The sequence below is a fragment of the Callithrix jacchus genome, chromosome 18 (assembly GCF_049354715.1).
Source record: "Callithrix jacchus isolate 240 chromosome 18, calJac240_pri, whole genome shotgun sequence".
Classification (NCBI taxonomy): domain Eukaryota; kingdom Metazoa; phylum Chordata; class Mammalia; order Primates; family Cebidae; genus Callithrix; species Callithrix jacchus.
This window is the reverse complement of record NC_133519.1, coordinates 7,215,446-7,240,477: the sequence shown is the minus strand read 5'-3', so window position 1 is coordinate 7,240,477 and position 25,032 is coordinate 7,215,446. Positions and strand designations below refer to the sequence as shown.

The 25,032-nt window shown below is 42.4% G+C and overlaps 4 pseudogenes; 2 read left to right on the top strand and 2 right to left on the bottom strand.

Annotated features, from left to right (window-relative positions):
• Nucleotides 1-2,134: 2,134 nt before the first annotated feature.
• LOC100407401 (very long chain fatty acid elongase 6-like) lies at nt 2,135-3,222 on the bottom strand (annotated as a pseudogene).
• A 1,396-nt stretch (nt 3,223-4,618) lies between these two features.
• LOC144580113 (farnesyl pyrophosphate synthase pseudogene) lies at nt 4,619-5,680 on the top strand (annotated as a pseudogene).
• Nucleotides 5,681-18,028: 12,348 nt separating this feature from the next.
• Nucleotides 18,029-20,027, top strand: LOC100396732 (S-phase kinase-associated protein 2-like; annotated as a pseudogene).
• Nucleotides 20,028-24,179: 4,152 nt separating this feature from the next.
• On the bottom strand, nt 24,180-24,752 carry LOC100397098 (rho-related GTP-binding protein RhoC pseudogene; annotated as a pseudogene).
• Nucleotides 24,753-25,032: the final 280 nt, after the last annotated feature.

The window sequence follows — 25,032 nt, the reverse complement described above, 5'->3', positions numbered from 1 at the left end:
TGCATGGATTCTTTGTTCACTACTCAAACCATTCAAGCAGAAAGGAATAAAATTTTACTCTTTTTAAATTCCACACATGAACGAGATGCTGAACAAGCCCTTGCCATCTCTGACAGAAAAGCAGAGCAGCTCTGTTTCATGAACAGCAGCACAATTAAAACTAAACTAATATAAAAATAATTCAAAAAAATCCCTTTTCCTGTACACTTTCAAAGGAAGAAAGAGAAGCAACAGTTTTGTTTTGTTTTTTTCTGCTAGCCAGAAAATGTGTTTCTATTCATTTGGGCTTTGAAGTTCAGTGTACCCCACATCTGTGGGCATGTGTTCATGGCTATGTGTGTAATCTATGTAGTGCAGAAGCCCCTAATCTCTTCATCTAGTTTGTCTGATCATTAAGCTACTTTACATAATTGCTTCTTTGAAATACTAGAAACATTGACACATGTATTTGGCTTATAAAGGACTGAAATTTACAGATAATATTATCCAGCTTTTTTAAGAACATGGCTCTTAATAAATTGATTTTGAATTCCAGAGCGAAGGTCCTTTTAAACAATTTCTGAAGCTGACTTGAAGCAGGATAACTATCTTCTGATTTGGCCAAAGATATGACAAGTATTGAAAATCGCTTAAAATTTGAGGGACAAGTGTACCGACTTTCAGCCAAACTTGCCATGAAGTTTGTTGTAGTATCGCCACTTAGCCAGCAGAGGGCACTTTGAACAGCTCTACATGGCTTGGGGCGGAAATGCAGATGATGCAGAGTGTTCATCCAATATCCCAGGAAGAGCCCTGCGGGTTCCTTTTGGAATTCACAAAAATATAGGAAATATGTGCTGTGCTACAGGGTTTCTTTGGAAAGTTATGAGTGTGTGTGAAGTGAAATAGGGAGGGGCATACACACCGTCTATCCAATTGATCTTCAGCTCACCTCTTTTCCTACCGTCTTTCTCCCTTTTCCAGCTCACAGTGGTCCTGGGCTGGGCCTTTTTACAGATACTACGGTATCCGTTTTTACATTGTTTGGTTGAGCGTTTATCTTTTCTGTTCTGTATTGACTCTTCCGTTCAAAAGCTCGGGGCAACTGAACAAAAGGATAATGCTTCATACTTCATTTAAGAGTAGAAATTGCAGTTCAACTATCAGAAATGCTCTGGGGTGGAGTTGCCCCTGTGGGACCTGGGCTGCCTAGTTCCATCCTCCCAGGAACAACCGTGGGAAAGTATTCACTCCCTTTGGTTTTGCAAACTCATTAGCCTGAGGCTATGAAGTGAAGCTAAAGTTAGTTGAAATTTAGTTGTTTACATCTGTTTTCATAAGGATGATTAAGACATCTTTGCTCATGGGGGCTACAGCAGCTAACATTTCTTAAAAAGGCTCTAGTTTCTGCAAAAGCATTATTGTTCTAGATGTACACGCTGTGTCTTTTTCATTTTTATCTTTTTTTTTTTTTTTTTTTTTTTGAGATGGAGTCTTGCTCTGTCGCCAGGCTGGAGTGCAGTGGTGCAGTCTAGGCACACTGTAACTTTGCCTCCTGGGTTCAAGTGATTCTTCTGCCTCAGCCTCCTGAGTAGCTGGGACCACAGGCACGTGCCACCATGCCCAGCTATTTTTTGTATTTTTAGTAATGACAGGGTTTCACCATGTTGGCCAGGATGGTCTCGATCTCTTGATCTCGTGACCTGCCCACCTCAGCCTTCCAAAGTGCTGGGATTACAGGCATGAGCCACCACACCGGCCCATTTTTATCTTTTCTATTGGCTTTGGTTTAGGGTCCGTAAAGGTTAGAAAGGATTGTGCGTGTGTGCTTGCAGTTTCTAGAGCAAAAATCTTTCATCTTAGAGAAATGTGACACTTAGTCAATGCATTTTTTCCTATGTGTTAACAGCCTTTGTTTGCCTTTGATTAGCCTCTGCCTCTGGCTTGCTCTTGTTCTCCCTTGTCCTAGAGTTGACAGATAAAGAGGGAACCGGGTCTTCCAGCAGCAGTGCTCGGAGATGGAGGTGCACTCAGTGAGCCTCACACTGAAAGGATCATAAACTTACTGGGTTAAATCCACCTAATCATCCCTAAGCTGCCTTGGGTTTGGTGTTTGCTCATGTTTTGTTTTGTGTTAGCTGCACCACGTGTGATTCCTTGTGCCATTTTCTTTCATCTGTTGTTTTTCTTGATGACCCTGAACTATGGCTTCCTCCTCTGTTCCAACACTATTCAGCCTTCGTTGTCTTCCTCATCTTGCCGAGGTAGGCCTCAAAGAAGAAATGGCAGAAGAGCACAGGGTAGCTGAGGTACACGAGTGAGGACCAGATGTTCTGAAGGTGAGAGTAACACTGGTCATGCTACATCCAGTAGAAGACCAGGTAGTGAGATACAGCCCATCAGCATCTGAGTGATCGGGGACAAGGTGATGAACACGGCAAACCTCCGGCAAGTGAACACGGCAAACCTACTATGCTGCCACCCACAAGGCATAGTAAGAGTACATCACGGCGTGCACGCCATAGTTCATAGTCATGAACCAGCCTCCCCCAGCAACCATGACTTTGTAGGAGTACCAAGAGTCCAGGAGCACAGTGATGTGGTGGTACCAGTGCAGGAAGATCAGCTTCTGCTTCCTCAGAATAATGAATATTGTGTCTCCTAGTTCAGGTGCTTTGCTTAGCACAAATGCATACGCCAAGAATTTGCTGACAGGTCCATTGTAGAAACTCTGCTGCTTCAGGCCTTTGGTCATCAAAATGTACACCATGTAAGCACCAGTTCAAAGAGCACCGAATATAATGAAGACTGCCAGGGTCAGAGACCAGAGCACTAATGGCTTCCCCAGTTCAAACTTTGCTCGTCTGTTCATTAGGTGCCGACCACCAAACATAAAGGCAGCATACAGAGCAGAAAACGGGAAAGATTTCTTCCAGTTTTCCATTGGATGGCTTCATTCTTGTTGAACTGATTTTTGAATTCATATATTTTTTTTTTGAGACGGAGTTTCGCTCTTGTTACCCAGGCTGGAGTGCAATGGCGCGATCTCGGCTCACCACAACCTCCGCCTCCTGGGTTCAGGCAATTCTCCTGCCTCAGCCTCCTGAGTAGCTGAGATTACAGGCACGCGCCACCGTGCCCAGCTAATTTTTTGTATTTTTAGTAGAGACGGGGTTTCACCATGTTGACCAGGATGGTCTCGATGAATTCATATTCTTGTAAAGTCAACACTGACATGTTCATTGGGCTGATCTTAGGAGTCGCTACGTGTTCTCGATACAAAACAAAAGAATCTGTAAAGTGCTAGGTTTTGAGTGCTCTCCTGTCTGCTTCCCCCACCCACACCCCTAGGTCTTCCCCATGCCGCTTGGTCTCCAGCAGTCGTCTCTCTCCCTGCCTCTTAGCTACAACCAGGGCTGAGCCTCTCATATCCTTTTTAATTCACATATCTACTTCTACAAATCTAAACACAACTCACGTGAATCTTGAGGTCGGGGAAATAGAGCATTTGATGAATCAACTTTGAGAAAAGTGAGTCCAGGGGCCAGCTTTATGAGTACATAATATAATAGACAAGAACCCACCTACAGGACAGTCTTTGCCTAAGAGCAGCGCAATTGACAAGGAAAAGCATTTAACTGAAATTGTCAGAAGAAAAACTAAAATCCATAGAGCCAGAGAGAATGAAGGCAATCACGAGAGAAATGGGGATAGGGAAGAAAATAATGGGAAATCAGGTTGGTTCATTGATGGTCTCTAAATCCTGCTGCCATGTGATAAGAACCTGCTGAGATTTCAATGAAGATGAATGCCTTGAACTCATATCTTGAAATTCTCACTTAAATGATCTGGGGTGTGGTTTGAGCATCAGTGCCTTTAAAAAACACTGGCATGATATTCTAATATATAACTGAAGATGAGAAGGACCACTGGCCTACTCCGACCTCCGGGTATGAACATGGAGGTGACCGCGTGTGTGGCTACTCCACACAATAGGCTGAGCGTCCGTCAGACATTAACGGGATCTCTATTCACCTCTCAACAGTAGTATTTGTACATTTTTCTGTACAAATGTACAGAAAAAATCCAAGAAGAAAAACAAGAAAATGGATGGCTTAGACGTACAGTCTCTCTCCTTGAAGCACACTTGCCTAATTGCCAACTTCTTATTTACAAGTAAAATAAGAAATAGTCACTACATTGAAACCCAGTATACAGAAAACAATACCTACTCTATTACACATATTTAAATTTAGTCGTTTCTTTTCAATTTTATTTATTTTAGTAGTTTCTTTTCAATTTTATTTATTTCAGTAGCTTCTTTTCAATTTTATGCTGAATTTTGTTGATGAGATATTGAGAATGTTTCTAGAAATGACTTAAGGCGTAACCAGGTGTGGGATCAACTTCAAGGAGTTAGGAAAAATAAGTTGGGCCATGGTTTCAATCCCCATCCTTTCTTTGTAATTCCATTCAGCTCTCTCCTTTTTCTTTCTTTCCTGATCCTTTTTGCAAGAACACATATTTTTTTTTGCTTTTTTTTTTTTTTTTTTTTAATTTTAACCAGCCAAACAAGCAGCACTGATGTCATGTGTAAAACCTCATTACGACCGCGCAGGAATCCACATCCAGGAACAGAATGAATGGAGACCAGAAACCAGATGCTTATTCCCAAGAAAAGCAGGATTTCATTCAGCACTTCTCCCAGATGGTTAGGGTGCTGACTGAGGATGAGATGGGGCAGCCAGAGACAGGAGATGCTGTTGCCTGGCTCCAGGAGGTCCTGGAGTACAGCGCCATTGGAGGTAAATATCGCTGGGGTTTGACGGTGCTAGTAGCATTCCGGGAGCTGGCGGAGCTGAGGAAACAGGATGCTGATAGTCTCCCGCAGGCTCTGACTGTGGGCTGCTGTGTGGAACTGGTGGAACAAGCTTTCTACCTGGTGGCAGATGACATCATGGATTCATCCCTCACCCGCCGGGGACAGATCTGCTGGTATCAGAAGCCAGGCGTGGCTTTGGATGCCATCAATGATGCTATCCTTCTGGAAGCATGTATCTACCACATGCTGAAGCTCTACTGTCAGGAGCAGCCCTGTTACCTGAACCTGATTGAGCTCTTCCTGCAGAGTTCCTATCAGACTGAGACTGGGCAGACCCTGGACCTCATCACAGCCCCCCCAGGGTAATGTGGATCTCCACAGATTCACTGAAAAGAGGTACAAATCTATTGTCAAGTACCAGATGGCTTTCTACTCCTTCTACCTTCTTGTAGCTGCAGCCATGGACACGGCAGGAATTGATGGCAAAAAGGAGCATGCCAATGCCAAGAAGATCCTGCTGGGATGGGAGAGTTCTTTCAGATTCAGGATGATTACCTTGACCTCTTTGGGGACTCCAGTGTGACTGGCAAAGTTGGCACTGACATCCAGGACAACAAATGCAGCTGGCTGGTGGTCCAGTGTCTGCAATGGTCCACTCTGGAACAGCACCAGATCCTGAAGGAAAATTACAGGCAGGAGGCTGAGAAGGTGGCCAGAGTGAAGGCATCATATGAGGAGCTGGATCTGCCGGCTGTGTTCTTGCAGTATGAGGAAGACAGTTACAACCACATTATGGGTCTCACTGAACAGTATGCAGCGCCCCTGCCCCCAGCCATCTTTCTGGGGCTTGTGCGCAAAATCTACAAGAGGAAAAAGTGACCTAGAAGAGACTGCAAGGGCGGGGAGAGGAGGCTCTCAATAAATAAATAATTCTGTAAAAAAACCCCAGAAAACTCATTACTCTTTTAGGCAAGATTACTCAACAACTGCTAATGACCACTGAGACCTCCAGATTGGAGAATTTTCTCTCCCTTCTCTCCAACTTGTTGAAAGGGCCCGAGGCTGGGTTCTAGTTTCAGGTTTGTGAATAGCAAGTCACGTAGCTTTAGTTAAGTCTTAGCCCTGTGGCAGCATCTCTGCTTCTCTGTTGTAAAAGGTGGAACTCCAACGCCTGTACTCCTAGCACTTTGGGAGGCCGAGGCGGGCTGATCATGAAGTCAAGAGATCGAGACCATCCTGGCCAACATAGTGAAATCCTGTCTCTACTAAAAATACAAAAAATAGGATTTTGATGAGGAAGATAGAAATAAGTACAGAGAAAAAAAAAGAAATAAGTACAGAAAGGGGGATTTTCTTTTTTATTTTATTTCATTTTATTTTTTATTTTATTATACTTTAAGTTCTGGGATACATGTACAGAACATGCAGGTTTGTTACGTAGGTATACACATGCCATGGTGGTTTGCTGCACCCATCAATCTGTCATCTACATTAGGTATTTCTCCTAATGCAAAAAAAAGAAAAATCTCAAAAAAAAAAAAAAAATAGCTGGGCATGGTGGCATGTGCCTGTGGTCCCAGCTACTCAGGAGGCTGAGGTGGAAGAATCACTTGAACCCAGGAGGCAGAGATTGCAGTGAGCCAAGACTGCGCCACTGCACTCCAGCCTGGCGATAGAGCAAGACTCCGTCTAAAAAGAAAAAAAAAAGTGGAACTCCAAATGTCCATCAATGATAGACTGGACAGGGAAAATGTGCTACATATACACCATGGAATATTATGCAGCCATCAAAAACGAAGAGTTCGTATCCTTTCTGGGGACATGGATGAACCTGGAAACCATCATTCTCAGCAAACTGACACAAGGACAGAAAATCAAACACCACATGTTCTCACTCATAGGTGGGTGTTGAACAGTGAGAACACATGGACACAGGGAGGGGAGCATCACACACTGGATTCTGTTGGGGTTAAATAGGGGAGGGACAGCAGGGGGTGGGGAGTTGGGGAGAGATAGCATGGGGAGAAATGCCAGATATAGGTGATGGGGAGGAAGGCAGCAAATCACACTGCCATGTGTGTAACTATGCAACAGTCTTACATGTTCTTCACATGTACCCCAAAACCTAAAATGCAATTAAAAAAAAAGGTGGAACTGGATGTAGATGTGCTGTGAGGTCCCTGCTGCTTCTCACACCCAGGGTTTCTCCCATGGTTCTGCCCACCCTTCCCTAAGAGACTAAGATATGTAATTGTAAGGAAGTGGGTTTCTCTCCTAAGGGTCCTCTCCTTCTGCAGCCCTCTGGTTTGATGCTGAGCACATACTCACTGAGAGGTGTCAAAAGCCATCACTCTGCTCCAGAGAGAGGGGATCAGGAAAAAAAGAGGTCGATGCTACCATCTGCTGGCTGGGCAGAGATAGGTTTTTTTCTCTCTCCTGCAGATACCAAATGCTGCTAAAATAATGAAAGGATGTCAGAAAAAGCAGATTTTCCATTTGATGGAAAAAACTAAAAGAGCAAAACAATGGAAATCTCAAAGACAATGAGGGAGAGATCCTTGGCCGAGGATCGTATTTCAGAACCACTGCCTGCTTTTGACAAGTTTCAACTCCCTAGGCTCCTTTCGTTAGAGAAGCCATGCTCCAATTGATATCAACACTTAGGAAGACCAAAGCCAGATGGACAAGCAGCACTGAGGAGGCTTAGCTGTGCTCCTGCCAACGTTCACCCTGTAGAGAACAGGAGTCAGAAATGCTGGCAGGAGACAGCATGTCAAAAGGGACTCTGCCGGTGCAGAGTATGAGCAATGCCACGTTCTTGCTGAAAATGCTTAGGCTGGGTTTCACAGGAGGTAATCACCGGACAACTGCGGAATGCAGAACACTGAGCCGGACAACTGACCTGTCTCCTTCAAACCATCCATGTCACCGTGAATCACACCACAAAAAGGGGAAGAGACATTTTGGGTTGAAAAAGAGTAGAAATAATGTAGCTCCATTTCTTCAGTTTTTTTTGAACCCAAAGTGTCTCCTCATCTTTTTGTTGCTGTCATTGACGGTGGTGACATGGGCTTGTTTGTAGAGGACAGGTCAGCTGTCTGGCTCCATGGTCTACACTCTGAAGTTGTCTGAAATTGTTTTTATAATTAAATTCAGCCTAAGTGTTGTTCCGGGAACACTGCAGGGTCAATGCTGTGAGCTTCCTACCTCAGCTTCCTTCCTCGTCTGCAGGCAGGGAAGGTCCAATTTGTCCATCACTATTATTGGGATACTAGGACTGGTCACTTGGTTAAGGAGGGGTCTAGGAGATCTGTCCCTTCTAGAGACACCTTATTTATAATGAAGTAATTGGGCAAGTGGTTTTTAAAAGTATAAATATCCTGTATTTTAATCATCCTCTAAACATATTATCATTCATTAATCATCCCTGGCTGTGTCAATTATTATATTCATATCTCTACACTGGAAATTTTCTATTTCAATGTTTACTGTATCTTTGTTTTTGGTAGTTTCTGTTTTTAATAAAAAATTCCCTGCCTGGGTTTTAATTATTGCCCAAAGTTAATTTCAATCTTTACAATTAAAATGTTTTGTCTCTCACTCTGGACTGGTGGATTGCTTTTTGCACTCAGTGTTATAATCTTTTATTATGCTAATCGGTTTTGGTGGGTAATTATGTGAATAAAACAGTTTTAATCACCTGTTTATCTGCTGAACTCTTCCACATTGCAGGCTATGTTTACCATGTGCAGCAGATTGTGTTTACTGCATTTCTCTGTTCTAGTTGTTTGTATTCTTTGTGAGTGTGTGTGGGTCTGTTTGTGTCTTTGACATTTAAGAAGGGTGGTATCGCTCATGGGTAATATTGTGCTAAAAATGTTTTTGATAGATTTTCTTCCCTTTCAATTAGATACACTTCTAATATTTGGTTTCTACATTTTATTTTATTATTTAAAAAAAAAATTTTTTTTGACAGAGTTTCACTCTTGTTACCCAGGCTGGAGTGCAATGGCATGATCTCGGCTCACCGCAACCTCCGCCTCCTGGGTTCAGGCAATTCTGCTGCCTCAGCCTCCTGAGTAGCTGGGATTACAGGTGTGCGCCACCATGCCCAGCTAATTTTTTGCATTTTTAGTAGAGACGGGGTTTCACCATGTTGACCAGGATTGTCTCCATCTCTTGACCTTGTGATCCACCCACCTTGGCCTCCCAAAGTGCTGGGATTACAGGCTTGAGCCACCACGCCCTGTGGTTTCTACATTTTAAATTACAACTTCCAATGTCAAATATTTCCATATGACAGTCAATTACATGATGTGTTTTCCTTTTCCTACCTTCTTTAGCTGCCATTTCTCATAACAGTATTTTAATTCAAACATACAGCAGTGACATTCTCTGATTCTCATATTGCCCCCACCTCGGCTCTTGGTTTAGATCCACAATCAAATATATGAATGCTCGTGAGCAATTCGAAAGTGAATGTCATAGTCATCACTTGCTGAGTGGTGTTCATCCTCAACAGAGTCCTCACGAGGGAGTCAGGTCTCTCTGAGTTTAGCATGTTTAGTAATCTACTCCCACTGTCTTGACACATGGGTCACATTACTGGATACAAGGTGCTTGCCTAAGAAGATTTTTCTCTTCTTTAGGAAGTACTATCTTCCTGGGAATGCATGGTGTGTTCTCATTCTGGGATTCTAGGTGTTCTACCACAACCTCTGATCTCTGCCAGTTACTTCATTCATTTGTGCTCTTCACCAGGGGTCTCCAGAGGATGCTTCCTTTGTCCACGCCTCCCCCCTCCCGGCAATTCTGCATTTCCAAGATTGGCGCTTCTGGTCTGCTGCACCGTGAAGCCCCTTCCTTTCAATTCCCCAGTAGCCAGTGCTCAAATCCACCACGTCTCAGGCATGATCTGTGTTTCTCCACACTCGCTTTCTGAGGATAGTTTCACCTGTGTTCTGTCACGAAGAGGCCCTCCCTGCTGTCCTGGCCTCAATTTGCCTAGTGTTTCCTGCTCCCTCTGCCATTGTGTGGCTCCTCGACCCAGCTAATTAAATCACCTGAGGGCCACAGTGTTCCTTAGCCCTGGTGTGTGGGGCAGGGTTTGGGTGGTATTTTTGACTCTCTGAGTTAACCCCTCGGGCTTTGAAGTATATGTTGAGAAATGCAGTTGTTACCGTCCTAGGTGCACTTGCTCTCTCCTGTCCTACTTCTTCAAATGCAGAACTTCAATGGTGCACAAAAGGACTGGGTCTTATCATAGAACACACTCTTATTCACTGGCCAGCTTCAACAATCATCATGTGGCTGAACTTTTAAAAATACAATCTTAGCCACATGCCTATGAAATGTATATGTATGTGTAGATAGATACAAATTTGCTTCTGAGATTATGGAGGTGGAAATCCCCAAGATGGGGGAAAGCTGGGTGCCCAGGAGAGCATTTGTGTCCCATTAGGTCTCTGACTTCTCTCCTGGTCTTTGATTGCATGAGTCTCACCTGCAATAAGGAGGGCAATCTGCTTCACTTAGTCTGCCCATCCCGGTGTTAATCCCATCCAAAACACTCCCCGGAACACAACCAAAACAATGTTTAACCAAATGTCCCAGCACCATGGGGCTCCATCCCAGTGGCGCGTACTAGTTACCATCACACACGTACTTTGTCACGTTTGTGAGCTCCAGTTTTCTCCCAATCTGCAGCTCATATTTGTTCTCTTAATACTGTCTTGTGTTGAGCGAAAACTTTTAATTTTTATTAAGTTGAATTTATCAGTGTTTTATTTAACGTGTTTTGTGTTTATGTGACAACAAAGAACACTTTGCCTAACTCTGTGTCATCAAGATTTTGTCTTATATTTTCTTCTGTGCTTTTCCAGTTTACATGTAGTTGCATAATCCATTTTGAGTTAGTTTCTGAGTCACTATTGAGGTTTGGATGAATTTCTTTCTTTTTGGGATATGCATGTCCAGTTGTTTCTACACAATTTGTTGACAAGAGAATGCCTTCTCCAGTGAATCATATTTGGACCTTCATCAATCCATTGGGTGGATGAGACTGGTGAGAGGACTGTCCTGGTGTTTGGACAGAGAGACAGGGCCGGAAGTAGGGTGGTTTTCCTGGGAAAAGTTAAGGAAGGCGCATTTTTCTGTGAGACATAGGAAAGTCTCAAGCACAATTGGGGTACCCTGTACTCCCATGTGGCAGCACACTCACCCCGCTCTCTCTGCCTCTCCTGTTGCAAAAGCTTGGCTGTGCATAGACATGAGGTTGAGTGGTGTCTTGGGCATTTTCGAGCATTGACTCCAAAGCTCTAGCATGAAATCTTGGAATATCAAGCAGCCAAGAAGCAGGAAAACATGACACATAATGAAGAATCTAACAATCTAGTTGAAACTGACACACATGTTGGAAACAGCAGAAAAGGACATTACAGCAGTTATTATAATCGTATTTTGATTAAATGGAGAGGTTGAAGATATTTTTAAATGTCAAATTCTGTAGATAACAACTATGATTTACAGTCTGAAATGGAGGCATGCACTGGATTAAACATTGTGGAAGAAAAGATTAACGAACTAGAGGAAATAGAATAGAAACTAACATAAATGAAACACATAGTAACAAATGACTTGAAAACATAAAAAGACCATCAGTGTAAAACTTTTAAAGACCCTAGTATAAGGCAAAATGGAATCCCTTAAGGGCGTGTAGTGGAGAAGACAGACAAAAATATTTAAAACATACTGGATGAAAGAGTGAGAAGCTTCATGGAAACCATAAACTTCAAATATTACAGAAATATAATGTATCCTAAGAATAAGAACATGAAGAAAACTTCATCAAGAAACATCAGATTCAGATTAATCAAAACCAATGATAAAGACAAAATCCTGAAAGGACTAAAAGGGGAAAGAACATATTACATACAGAGGATTAAATATAAGGAGGGCGGAAGATTTCTCATAGGGAGTTTTACAAAGAAGTTTACCATAATTTTAAAGTACCAAAAAAAACGCAAAACTGTCACTCTACAATTCTATACCTGGCCAAAATATCTTGCAAAAGTAAACATGAGAAAACATATTTTTGAAAAGAAATTATCTCAATTTGCAGATGGTGTGATCCTATATATAATAAATCCCAAATAATACATACAAATGCAAACACACATACATGCACATGGTCATGTCATGTAAATTGGTGAGTAGTACTGTGTGTCATTTAGGGTCTAAAAGGAAAATGGGCTGGGCATGGTGGCTCACGCCTGTAATCTCAACACTTTGGGAGGCCAAAGTGAGAGGGTCACTTGAATCTAGAAGTTTAAGATTAGCCTGGGAAAAAGAGTGAGACTTTGTGTCTAAAAAAAAAAATTAGCTTGGCATGGTGACATACTCACTTGAGCCCAAAAGTTTAAGGCTGCTGTGAGCTGTGACTGTATCACTGCACTCCAGTGTGGGTGACAAAGTGATACCTTGTCTCAAAAAATAAATAAATAAATAAAATAAAGAAAATGAACAGCATACCAGAAGGAATTAATTTAAGGAATTAAACAGATACTGGAGGTCTGAAAAGAGAAACAGGGGAACTGATGAAACACAGAGATAGTAAGTACAGGAAGCGAAGCAGTAATCAACCCTGGGGTTTTAGAGACAAATGTAAAAGGGTTTGGTTGTTAGAACCTGGTAACTTGGAAGAAGGGCCCCACATAACTGAGAGGCTGGCTTTTGAGAAGGAGGTTGCAGGTGCCCCCCAGAACTCAGAGGAAGTACCTAGTGTCGCAGGGACTCAGACCTCTGAAGAAGAGGTGCCCACTGGCCGATGCTCTTGCCTTTGAGAGAGGGCCAGGAGGCTGGCTCTGGGATTTAAGAAATGAAAGGGGAAACAACAACCCTTCTCAGGGTGAACTATGATTGCTGAGAGGATGCTAGAGAAACAAGAAGCAAAACAGGAAGTAGCAATACCTACGTCCCTCCTCCAGCCTTTCAGGCTCCTTTTAACACCCCTTATTGTCAGAAACTAATAAAGCCAGCAAGCAAAAAAGACGTGGTTTGCACAGTCCTCACCTGAGCATCAAAAAGCAGATTACAGAGGGTGGGGCCTCTCTTTGGCCACTTCCCTATACACTCATTCATATACATCCTTCTATATAGTGTCTGCTTGAAACAGGATGTCGAAATATAATTTCTTATAGCAAGTTTATTTATTTTGGGGTGACATCATTATACCAAGAAAAAAGGCATTGTCCAAAAAGTGACATAATTTTTTTAATAGCCACTTATGGCAAAAAGTCATGAATTAAACAGTCATTATGTGAGGGGACCAGGAACTCAAACTCAACATTCATTATGGTCATCATGTCAAGAAACCTCACAGGAAATCATGTACATCCATTATTCATGAACAGAGGAAGTCTAAGAGCTAAGGAACTGGTCCAGAGGGGTGATCTGGAGCTGTATCTTTGTAAAGACAAAATGCCCTCCTCCAGGCTTAACAGAGCTTGAAGCATGAGAACCAGGAAGAGGAGTCTATCTGTGGGAAGTTAGCCGGTGTCTACTTTCATGGGCTCCCCTGCAATCTAACTTTTATTCACTCATTTAACTATTATATATTGAGTACATAAAATAGTGTAGGCACTGGAGATACAGTGGTGAGTGAGACCTAATCCATGCTCTGATGGAACTTATTCTGGTTTTTTTTTTTTTAGACTGAGTCTTGTTTTCTCACCCAGGCTGGAGTGCAGTGGTCCGATCTTGGCTCACTGCAACCTCCGCCTCCCGGGTTCAAGTGATTCTCGTGCCTCAGTATCCTGAGTAGCTGGGATCACAAGCATGCGTCACCACACCCAGCTAATTTTTGTATTTCTAGTAGAGATAGGGTTTCACTATGTTGGCCAGGCTGGTCACAAACTCCTGGCCTCAAGTGATCCATTCACCAGGGCCTTCCAAAGTGCTCGGATTATAGGCATGAGCCACTTCCCAGCCAGAATTTACTCTTTAGTGTGTGATTATAACAATTAATAGGTAAAAAGTCAATATATAAAGCTTAAACAAAGATGTCAAAAAGTAGTAGGTATCAGAAAGGAAAATAAATAGAAAAATGAACAGAGGATAGAAATTCAGACTAACCAGTAATAAGAGAGATGAAAATCAAGACGATTAAATGTCTTTTTCACTTCCCAGGTTGAGAAAAGTTAAAATTATTGATAATAGCTGTTGTAAAGAATGAAATAAAATGGATATTTTCATACACTGTCAACAGGAGTAAATTGGCAAAGCATTTCAGGGGCATGTTATTTAGTAGTATAGAAACAATATGTTAAGTTGAATCATAGGAAATTGCCAGTATTTGACAAATTTTGGCTTGAAAAATGAACTTGAAAATAGATCAAATGAGATTATCCACACTGAAACACTAAAAGAAAAAAGAGTCAAATGTTTTCAAAATTTCAAGAACATACTGGTCAAAAGGGAACTGAACCAAACCACAATTTATTTTTCATTTTGATCACTCCAAAATGAGTCTGTCTGTTATCTACCGGTTAAAGTAGGAATTTCCCCTCTACATGGCCCATGAAGAATGGGTCAACCTGTTCTATAGTGTGTAGTTAAAAATTTCAGGGACACTGAAAAATACCAAAATACCAAAGAGTGTGCTGTCAGTTGTAGAGGAAATTAGGCTATGCCATCTGATTCAGATAGTTAAAGTTGGCATCGATAGTTCTATGGTAACATTCTTGATTCTCATTTGTGAAAATTTTAGCCCAATTTCTGGCCAATATACACAAATGCATCTTTCTATTAAATTTTTTTTTTGAGATGTAGTCTCACTCTATGGCCAGACTGAAGTGCATCTATGGCCAGAGTGGTGTGATCTCAGCTCACTGCAACCTCTGCCTCCCGGGTTCAAGCAATTCTCCTGCCTCAGCCTCCTAAGTAGCTGGGACTATAGGTGCTTGCCACCACGCCCGGCTAATTTTTGTATTTTTAGCAGAGACAGTGTTCCACTATGTTGGCCAGGATGGTCTCAATTTCTTGACCTTGTGATTTCTTCACCCACCTTGGCCTCCCAAAGTGCTGGGATTACAAGCATGAGCCACCATGCTCAGCCTCTATTAGACTATTAAGAAAACAATCCATGTTTAATTTTATATGATGTGACCTGATACTCTTTTACAAAGTAAAATCTGAGCATGTCTGAGATTACCAGCTGGTGGTTGTCAGATTTTGAAACTGGAGTTTTTGATCTTGCGGCCTAGAACTGACTCATCACTGGGTGACTTAACAGGGAAAAGAAAAATTCTGCATTGCTAATAAAACCTGTATTTGCAGTGACCTGACAGTTTCACAGTGGCAGGACTGATTTGTGCTCTAGCTCACGGCCTGAAGTTAGTTTCAAGTCAGAGTCATAGCAGTAAAATATGACTTTGTATTTTTAAGCATTTAGTATATTTTAAAAGTTGATGATACATTTCTGGTAACAGCGACCAAGCTGTTTAGGTAAGCCATGTGAAAAAAAGATTCTTAAAAACATCAATATGATGATTATCACTAAAGAGTTCTGAGGCCTGCAGTAAAGGAAGAACTGGAACCTAGAGCCGTAAGCGAGCAGAGAAACAATTTTCTGGCTGACCTGCATATTAGGTTTTGACAGCCTTCTGCGACTAATGGGACAGAAATAGAAGATCAGAATCTGCTGAAGTTGGAGACTTTGCCACGAGAATATTCCTACAATAAGGTAGGATCATAAATGTCTATAATCTTAGGATTATAGAAAGTTCAGAGCACCTTTCACACCTTTTACCTGGTTAAAGGTGGCTCTGGGCTGGAAATGCCCCCAGGCACTAGATAAGAAAGCTTTCATTGTAGATCTCAAATTATTCAAAAAATCTTTTTCCAAATAACAAGATGTGGTACATACTCAAAAATGAACGCAAAAAAACTAAATGAGGTGTGAAAACCAGCAGATGCATCAGGTAGTTCAACCAAGCCCCCAAATATTAGCTATATTAGAAAGAATGCAAAACAGTGAGGCCTACGTTATTCACGAAACAAAAATTTGGAAGAATTTTGCCCACTCAGATGTTTTCTTAGTTTCAACTTAACATTCAGGTTCAAAAAACTCTGAGAGGCCATAGCTGGCACCCCTCTACTCAGAAAGACATAGGCTAAGAACTATAGCTTGCTAGCAGGGCAGCATCAGACATGATATTTCTGTAGGAGCAGCCTCTGCAGCAGCAGTCCGCACAGTACGCAGGAGATAGTCTGTTGGCTCTCCACCCCTCACTGTCTACTTGGGGACAGCCGAGGTGCATGTGGCACCATCCTGGAGCCTTTAACTCTTGTAAGAACTTAACAGAGTACTTTCCAATCCCATGCAAGGTGTATGCAAGTTACAGGACCACTGCCTTCAGAGAAGCTCAAAGCCCAGCTTCCACCAGGTACTTAGTTTTCCCAGCTCAAGTGTAGTCCATCAATCAGGAGTCTTTTTAATGCTATGCAGTATTGCTTAGTAACATGGCTAACACTTTGTCATTAGGAGGCTCTATGTGGACAGAGCTAGAAAGTTATTTAAAAGTCAAATTATCATGCAGAAGGAGAAAAGCGTTTTGTTAACAATTTACATGCAAATTGAGAACGACAAAAAAATGACAGAATGGATTTAGAGAGGGGCAAATAGAAATTCTGAAAAAAAAAACAAAAACAAAATTAAGAGTTCAATGGAAGAGTTTAACAGAACAACAGTCACAACTGAAAGGAGAACTAGCAAAGTGGGAGATGGGGAAGAAGAAAAGTTCAGAATCTACAACAAGGAGAAAAACAATATTTAATACACAAACAAAAATATAACAAATAGAGTGAGAAAGTCTATCTTAGTTTTAGTTAGAGACTCAAAAGTAGAAGAGAAAGAAAATAAAGGCAATAAATGCTGTTATCATTTATTAGGTCTAAGTATTAATATTGAAGAGATAATATTTGAGAGTTTTCCAGACATAACGAAACTAAAGTCAGCAGGTTCTAGAAGGCCGGCCAATTGAACAAGATAAATAAAGGGAAATCCATAGCTAAAGACAGAATAGTAAAACTGCAGACAATAAAAAAACAAAGGCAAAAATAGTAAAGACAAAAAACGCTCAGAAGAAAGAAAGGAAGATTACATTCAAATACGCAAAAGTTAGACAATTGGCTGCCTTCTGAAAAGCGATAATCAAATGCAAATATCTTCAATATGCGGAAAGAAAATAACTGCCTCCTAGAATTACATACTTAGTAAAATTAATTTCCAACAATTAAAGCAAAATAGAGACACTTTTGGAGAAAAAGCTGAAACAGGTTTTCATAAGCAGATCAACACAAAAGGAAATTCTATATAATGTTTCTTAGGCAGAAGCACCATGATTACAGATAAAAATTCATCGACAGAAAGAAAGAGTCAGCAGCACATATGTTGCTAAATCTAAAGTAACTATACAAAATATATGTCTAGTCTTCTGGGGTTTAAGAATATTAATACTGGCCCGACGCAGTGGCTCACGCCTGTAATCCCAGAATTTTGGGAGGCCGAGGCGGGTGGATCACGAGGTCAAGAGATCGAGACCATCCTGGTCAACATGGTGAAACCCCGTCTCTACTAAAAATACAAAAAATTAGCTGGGCACAGTGGTGCGTGCCTGTAATCCCAGCTACTCAGGAGGCTGAGGCAGGAGAATTGCCTGAACCCAGGAGGTGGAGGTTGCGGTGAGCTGAGATCGCGCCATTGCACTCCAGCCTGGGTAACAAGAGCGAAACTCCGTCTCAAAAAAAAAAAAAAATTAATACTTAGACTTCATAAATGATAGCAGTATATAATATAGAGTGAGAGTAACCGAACTAAAAGTATTCCAACAACCACATTGTCCAGAATGGGAATAAGGATATCGATTATTATGTTAAATAAATTAAGGATTAAGATGGCAATTTTTAAAGTAATCACAAAAGAATAGAAGCAACTTAAATAGAAGGAAAAAAGTGAAGTAAAGCATATAAAAAAGTAAAAATATAATGTTATAATAGTTAAAAGCCCCCCCCCGCTCCCCGCCCCGCCGCCCAGCAGCAAGCTCCCAGCCGCTTGGCGCCAAAGCGGGAATCCCGGAGGCCGGCAGCTCTGCAATTAATACACGGATGTTTTTTTTCCTGGTGCTGTTAAGAATGCACTTATTTTAAACTCCGGGACCTGCGGACGCTATGCACAGGAAGCACCTCCAGGAGATTCCAGACCTGAGTAGCAACATTGCCGCTAGCTTCCTCCGAACTGCTCTCAGGCCTGGGGGTCTCCGCCCTGGAGAAAGAGGAGCCCGAAGGTCAGAACATCCCCCAGGAACTGCTCTCAAACCTGGGCCTCCCGCACAGCCCCCCAAGGAAACGGCTGAAGAGCAAAGGGAGTGACAAAGACTTTGTGATTAACAGTTCTCAGGCCTAAGCTAAATCGAGAGAACTTTCCAGGTGTTTCATGGGACTCCCTTCCGGATGAGCTGCTTTTGGGGATCGTTTCCTGTCTGTGCCTCCCTGAGGTGCTAAAGGTCTCTGGCCTTTTTTTTGTTTTGTTTTGTTTTTTATTTATTTTGAGACTGGAGTTTCACTCTTGTCACCCAAGCTGGAGTACAATGGCACGATCCCGGCTCACTGCGACCGCTGCCTCCCGGGTTCAAGCAGTTCTCCCGCCTCAGCCTCCCGGGTAGCTGGAACTACAGGCGTGCACCACCATGCCCAGCTTTTTATTTTATTTATTTATTTATTTTTTTGAGACAGAGTTTCGCTCTAGTTTACCCAGGCTGGAGTGCAATGGCGCTATCTCGGCTCACCGCAACCTCCGCCTCCTGGGTTCAGGCAATTCTCCTGCCTCAGCCTCCTGAGTAACTGGGATTACAGGCACTCGCCACCATGCCGAACTAATTTTTTGTATTTTTAGTAGAGATGGGGTTTCACCGTGTTGACCAGGATGGTCTCGATCTCTTGACCTCGTGATCCACCCACCTTGGCCTCCCAAAGTGCTGGGATTTCAGGCGTGAGCCACCGCGCCTGGCTACGCAGGTTTTCTATACAAACTCGTAGTCTGAATTCTCTTGTTGCGGTGTGCAAGTCCAGCCCATTCAATATGTCCATCCCCAGAATATATTCAGGCATGGGAGAGACATACACGGTATGTAGGCAAGGAGCCAAGCAGCCAGTGCCAAGATGCACAGACACAGATTTCGCCTTCACTGACTGGTATCTATGGCAAACCTTAGACCTAACAGGTCAAAATCTGCACCCAGATGTGACCGGTCGGTTGCTGTCTCAAGGGGCGATTGCCTTCTGCTGCCCAGGATCGTTTATGGACCAACCATTGGCTGAACATTTTAGCCCTTTTCATGTGCAGCACGTGGACCTGTTGATCTCAGTTATTGAAGTGTCCACCCTCCAGGGCATTCTGCCTCAGTGTTCCAAGTTGCAGAATCTAAGCCTGGAAGGCCTGCGGCTGTTGGATCCCGTTGTCAATAATCTCGCACAAAACTCCAATTTAGTGCGACTTAACCTTTGTGGGCGTTCTGGATTTTCTGAATTTGCCCTGCAGACTTTGCTAAGCGGCTCTTCCAGAAGGGATGAGCTGAACCTCTCCTGGTGTTTTGATTTCACTGGGAAGCATGTGCCGGTGGCTGCTGCGCATGTGTCAGACACCATCGCTCAGCTGAATCTTAGCGGCTACAGAAAGAATCTCCAGAAATCAGATCTCTCTACTTTAGTTAAAAGATGCCCCAGTCTTGCCCACCTAGACGTAAATAACTGCTTTCCGGAAATTTTTCAGCTCAACCACCTCCAACACCTGTCTCTCAGTCGGTGCTATGATACCTGAAACTTTACTTGAACTTGGAGAAATACCCATACTAAAAACACTACAAGTTTTTGGAATTGCGCCAGACGGTACCCTTCAACTGTTAAAGGAAGCCCTTCCCCAACTACAGATGTAGGATGGTGTCTCTGCTTTATTTTTTATTTATTTAAGAGACGGGGTTTCACCTTATTGGTCAGGCTGGTCTTGAACTCGCGACCTCAGGTGATCCACCCGCCTTAGCCTCCAAAGTGCTGGGATTACAGGCGTGAGCCTCCACTCCCGGCCATGTCTCTTTTTTAGAACAGGGAAGGTAGGCAAGAAGCCCAATTGATGGAGTACTTAGCTATTTTTATTCTTGGTTTTCCCTTTGCCTTCTATCTGCAAGTATATTAGGGAACCATTTGAGAGGGAAAACTATGAAATCTTGCTTTTTCAAATGGTTCTAAAAGCTTTTATCACTACTTTGTTTTTTTTTTTTTTGAGACGGAGTTTCGCTCTTGTTACCCAGGCTGGAGTGCAATGGCGCGATCTCGGCTCACCGCAACCTCCGCCTCCCGGGTTCAGGCAATTCTCCTGCCTCAGCCTCCTGAGTAGCTGGGATTACAGGCACGCGCCACCATGCCCAGCTAATTTTTTGTATCTTTAGTAGAGACGGGGTTTCACCATGGTGACCAGGATGGTCTCGATCTCTTGACCTCGTGATCCACCCGTCTCGGCCTCCCAAAGTGCTGGGATTACAGGCTTGAGCCACCGCGCCCGGCCTACTTTGCTCTTAAGACTCAAAAGTTGTAGGCCTTTTGAAATTTTGGGAGAGTGAGCCTATAATTTCAAGATACCTTAAAGAGCAAAATTTGAGCCACCTTTTCCAAGTTCCCTTCTTATTAACTCTATTCAGAATCAAGCTTAATAATTACCACCAGCAAACAATCTTGATAGCCTATGTAACTTTTATCTATTTAATTATATAGTATTGCTTTATAAGACAGCTTAGAAGAGGCAGGGTGCAGTGGCTCACGCCTGTAATCCCAGCACTTTGGGAGGTCAAGGCGGGTGGATCACGTGGTCAAGAGACCAAGACCATCCTGGTCAACATGGTGAAACCCCGTCTTTACTAAACATATAAAACAAAATTAGCTGGGCATGCTGGTGCATGCTGTAATCCCAGCTACTCAGGAGGCTGAGAGGGGAGAATTGCTTGAACCCAGGAGGCGGAGGTTGCGGTGAGCCGAGATCGAGCCATTGCACTTGAGCCTGGGTAACAAGAGCAAAACTCCGTCTCAAAAAAAAAAAAAAAAGACAGCTTAGAAGAACAATAAGCTATTTGTATTATGAGCTGAACAAAAAGAGAATCATAGGATAGTAGCATATGAGGCCATCTTTTCCCGTAATAGGAAAGAAAAAGTGCATTTTAATTTTGCCTTTAGATTTGAAATTAGGTTAATAAAAATTAGTAGCCACATGTAATTCACCTTAAAACTTACAAAAGACCAAACATTACAAAAACCAGAGGTATAGAATTGGTGTAGGATTTGAAGGCCCAGGAGACAGCTTTCTATGACAGGTTAACTTGAAGTATCTTGTAATGTTCATTAAATTACTATGTTTCCAGAATTCTAAATTAGATGAGAAATGTAATTGTTGTTTCCTAACTTGATAATCAAATTATGTAACCATGGGTCCTTTAGATTTTTTTTAAAGGCAAAAAAGTAACTTTATTGACTACTAATCTTACCATGAAACATCTATAAGAAATAATTACAAAATAATGCAGGGTTTTTTTTTTTACATATTTTTGGTATCATCTTGATATGATGATCCCTTCACAGAAAGGATTATTTACAGTTTATGTAGATATAAAGCTCACCGTTACAGATACAAATGTAGGTGTGCAGAGACAATATATACCAAATGGGTATACTGACTAGCAATAGATATGTCAGAAATGCAGAATAAATAACAGCTTTATATTTTTCTTTTCCTTTTTATTTTTAAAAACAAGTTCCAAATACAAAATACGGATTATACAAAGTGGATTTTTTATATACATATATATAATTCTGCCACAAACAGTGGATCAAAAAAGCGGAAGTGTTCTTAGCATGTTTCATTTTTGAAAACCCACAGGACTCTTTATAAATCCAATTAGAAAGAGCATGTGCAAAACCACCAATAATGCCAGCAAAACCTTACAGATCTGATTTTGGTTGAAGTAGAGAGAAAATAAAGCATAAAGCAGTACCTGTTTACAGTAATTAAATTTTTTTTTTTTATCTTTCCTTCTTAAATATGTCTTTTTTATTTTTTTTAAGGTTTGCAGGAAACTCTTAAGGGCTAAGGAAATGCACTGCAGTATGATCTGGGCTCCTTAGGGTACAAACCTCATCAGGCTTAAACATCATCCACAAGAAATGACTTCTTTTTTTTTTTTTTTTTTTTGAGACGGAGTTTCGCTCTTGTTACCCAGGCTGGAGTGCAATGGCGCGATCTCGGCTCACCGCAACCTCCGCCTCCTGGGTTCAGGCAATTCTCCTGCCTCAGCCTCCCGAGTAGCTGGGATTACAAGCACACGCCACCATGCCCAGCTAATTTTTTGTATTTTTTTTAGTAGAGACGGGGTTTCACCATGGTGACCAGGATGGTCTCGATCTCTTGACCTCGTGATCCACCCGTCTCGGCCTCCCAAAGTGCTGGGATTACAGGCTTGAGCCACCGCGGCCGGCCACAAGAAATGACTTCTAAGTAAAACAGTCACTAAATGATCCTTTCATACTTTAATCTTTTTATGCAGACTGAGATACTTCCGCACATCTCAGTATCTGCAACTTTGGCTCTATTAAAGCATTTGATAAAAGCAAAATAGTTTTGTGACCACAGAACTCGATACAACTTTTTTTCTTTTAAAGTGTCAGGTGAACCTAATGTAACAAGGCAATTTTGCACACACATCCGAGACCCAGCACAGGAGCGGCAGGCAGCACAGGTGGGCATGCTCCTGCTCACCATTTGTTGTGTAATACTGACTCCCAGCCACGGGTAACACTGCTTCTGTTCCGCTGTACCCTAAATCTACTTCTTTGTTACCTGAAAACATAACTTTGTATAAAAATAGAATTGTTTCTTTAGAAAATAATATGCAGTTTTTAAAAATAAAACCTGGCAGATAGAAAAAAATGGTATATCAAAATGTGGTAGACAAATGTTGTAAAATACTAAATCATTAAAAGTATCTTATAGAAAGACTTTGTGCTATGAAGTTCTCTCCTGAAGTGTGAGCAACGTTTTTACTGTACATCAAAAGATGGATAAATTCACTCCCGACTTGGTTTCATTATGTACTGTCACAGCGGCACAGCAGGTAACTGTCTAAAAAATGGCCCTCTCTCGTACACTACATCTTCTGTACACCTCTACCTCAAAATTAACAAAAGACACACCCGGGATCAGTGGTGTTCAGCTCTGTTGCATGTTAGCTCCATCTGGAGAACTTTCAAAAAAAAAGGCAATTCTACCTGGGTCCCACCAGAAGAGAATGATGTAATCACACTGGTGGGAGACTCAGTCACTACTTTTTAAAAGCTCCCCACTCCAAATTGTATTATACAATCAGTGTTGAGAATCATGGCCAAAGGCACAAGAGGTAATAGTCATCTTTATGTATATCAACTGATTGTCTGCACATATCATTCATTCAGTGACCTGTTCTCAATCTTTTTTTTTTTTCTTTTTGAGACGGAGTTTCACTCTTGTTACCCAGGCTGAAGTGCAATGGCGCGATCTCAGCTCACCACAACCTCCGCCTCCTGGGTTCAGGCAATTCTCCTGCCTGAGCCTCCCGAGTAGCTGGGATTACAGGCACGCACCACCATGCCCAGCTAATTTTTGTATTTTTAGTAGAGACGGGGTTTCACCATGTTGACCAGGATGGTCTCGATCTCTTGCCCTCGTGACCCACCCTCCTCGGCCTCCCGAGTCTCACAATCCCATAGGCGAAGATGCCGCCTCTCAAGGACTCTTTCCCTATAGCTTCCGCTGATGAAATAATACGGTTATAGTCTTTTTCTGGGGGAGAAAATGGCTCTATCAGTGGGACTTTTTAAAAACACAAAACGAGAACGAGCCTTTAATGAGTTTACAATAAAATCTACAGTAGTTGTCACGACTACACCGGCTCGCCTCCAGTCCCTGCCCACTAATATTTATGAGAACAGTCAATTATTATTATTATTTGAGATGTAGTCTTGTTCTGTCACCCAGGCTGGAGTGCAGTGGCTCAGTCTCTGCTCACTGCAACCTTCGTTTCCCAGGTTCAAGCAATGAGAACAGCAAGTTATTAAACTACAGCTCACATAAAGTGCACAGGTCTTTAGTGCAGCTTGTTTAATTTTGATAAATGTAATCACCACCCAGCTCAAGTTAAGAAAATTGTCATCATCTGAGAAAGGCCTGCAGCGCTCCTTTCCAGGCAATTCCCACCCTGTGTCCTCTTAGTTAAGAACTATTCTGATGTCTATGCCATAGGTTACAATTGCCTGTTCTTAAGATTCACATAAGTGAATGCGTATATATATATCCTTGGTCTTGGCTGAGCACTCAAGGTAGCCAAAGGCACTGATCCGGTTCACCATGTCTGGGCCTTCCTCAGACTGAACAGGCTCCTGCTTCATCTTGGCCAGCTCTCTCCTGCTGTGCTCATCTTGCCTCAGGTCCTTCTTATTCCCCACTAGGATGATGGGCACGTTGGGGCAGAAGTGCTTCACCTCTGGGGTCCACTTCTCAGGAATGTTTTCCAGGCTGTCAGGGCTGTGGATGGAGAAGCACATGAGGATGGCATCAGTGTCGGGGTAGGAGAGGGGCCGCAGTTGATCGTAGTCTTCCTGTCCCGCTGTGTCCCACAGGGCCAGCTCCACCTGTTTTCCGTCCACTTCAATGTTTGCAATATAGTTCTCAAAGACAGTAGGGATGTAGACCTCTGGAAACTGATCCTTGCTGAAGACAATGAGGAGGCAGCTCTTCCCACAGGCACCATCCCCAACGATCACGAGCTTCTTTCGGATTGCAGCCATGGTAGGGCTTCCTCGGCGCCGCCTCCAGCTGTGCGGCCAGTGCTGGAGGCTCGGACTCCCTCGAAGTATTTCAACTCTGGCAAATCTATCTATGAAGATGCTAATTGTCTGGTGTGTGTGTGTGTGTACACGCGTGCACACGCATATGGCTGAATGTGCACATATATTACGAATTCTTTCAACATTGGGCATATGTACAAGACAAATGACCTCCTTTATGACAGCAGAATCCAGAATTTCTAACAATTTTACTCTCGGTGAAACAGTTCTTTCTGTCTCTCAATATTCTCGGGATTAGTGAATGAATAAGGGTG